Source organism: Tupaia chinensis, unplaced genomic scaffold, assembly GCF_000334495.1.
Source record: "Tupaia chinensis unplaced genomic scaffold, TupChi_1.0 Scaffold148646_1, whole genome shotgun sequence".
Classification (NCBI taxonomy): domain Eukaryota; kingdom Metazoa; phylum Chordata; class Mammalia; order Scandentia; family Tupaiidae; genus Tupaia; species Tupaia belangeri.
In genome coordinates, this window is record NW_006208495.1 from 299,510 (window position 1) to 301,102 (window position 1,593).

Below are 1,593 nucleotides of genomic sequence, written 5' to 3' on the forward strand. Positions count from 1 at the left end.
GTAGGGAAATAAGTAAGCCTATGCTGTTCATTGAAAATGTGCATATGATCAATTAACATTAAATCTCCCCATCATATTTATAACTTTTTTCATTTTGCAATCATAAGTAAATAAAAAATATGATTAAAATGGTAATTCTCAATATTCAATGCCTATGTACTCTGTTTGCATAATACCTGGTTTATCAGTTTTAAAGATTCCGATGTATTTATTTATGCCAGAGGGAGCATACATACACATGACAGAGAGAGTGTCAAAGTGAGAGAAAGAAAAAAACACTTCCCAGTGGGGTCTGGTTATGCCTCATCATTTTTCCTTGAATTTTTCATCTCTTCAGGATTCTGGGCAGCTAGTATGTTTTCTAAGCCATCAGGGCCACGATTTGAGTCCTGGTAGGCAATATGAGATCTGGCTTCCTTTGGACAACACTTACCTGCTACCTTACAGGGTCAGTTCAGTTTTAAAGATTTTAATGTGGGGCCTGCAGGTAATGTGTGGTGGTTAAGGCGCTGGATACTCCCACATGGTCAACCACGATTTGAGTCCTGGACCTGGTAGCTTGCTTTCTCACTTTCCTTCTGTTTCTCTCTCTGTCTCTCTCTGGTGAGTGGATGTGCTCTAAAGAAAATTTAAAAAATAAAAATAAAAATAAAATAAAATAAATACATTAATAAAGATTTTCATGTAAATACTAATTTTCTTATTGTTTAAGACTTCTAGTTTGGTTTGACAACACTACTCATGGGGCTATTGTATGTCTAAACTATATGCAGCATTACTTTTATTTATTTATTTATTTTTTGCTATAGGGCGCCTACGCTCACCAGACAGACAGAGAGACAGAAAGCGAGAAATCCCAGGGAGGATGGCCATGCCGCAATCCCTTCTCCTCCATTCTCCTCTCAGGATCTTGGGCACGCACGCACATGTGCCTGGCATGAGTTTAAGCCACCAGGTCCAGGACTCGAACCGCAGTCGACTACATGGGCTTCCAGCAACATAGCCATTAGGCTAACTGCTGGTCCCCAACATTTTAAAAATACCCAGTGAAGAACTGAATCTCATGGAGGTATTAGAAGCCTGTTGAGAGAAGAGCAAATTTCAAGGCAATTACAGCAAACTTCAGATACTACTTTTTACCAAGGGTGTGTGTGCTCATCAGAGTGAGACAGCGAGAGTTAGTACAAAATGAAAACCAAGCTGTAAGCTGTGTGGGATGCAGCCACCTTAACCATTATGACAGTGGCTGGCATGGATTTTTATTTTTATTTTTTTTTAGAATTATTTTATTTAACTTTATTTATTTATTTACTATTTTAATTTGACCAAAGAGGGAGAGAGAGAGAAGAAAGAGAGAGAGAGAGAAAGTGAGAAAGCAAGTTGCCAGGTCTAGGACTTGAATAGCGTTTGGCCTTTCGGGGAGTCCAGCGCCCTTAACCACCCACCACCTGCTGGCCCTGCTAATGTTTAAGTTTTATAAATTATAAAGTAAGCAAGGCTATTTTTTTTTATATATTTTTATTATCATCATAATCTTCTTTATATTACATTGGATTACATATAACTTTACAGTGTATTACATTGCTTTTTCTT

General features: G+C 37.8%; 1 pseudogene; it reads right to left on the minus strand.

Annotated features, from left to right (window-relative positions):
- Positions 1-1,593, minus strand: part of LOC102470741 (periphilin-1-like) — a 12,458-nt pseudogene that overhangs the window by 786 nt on the left and 10,079 nt on the right.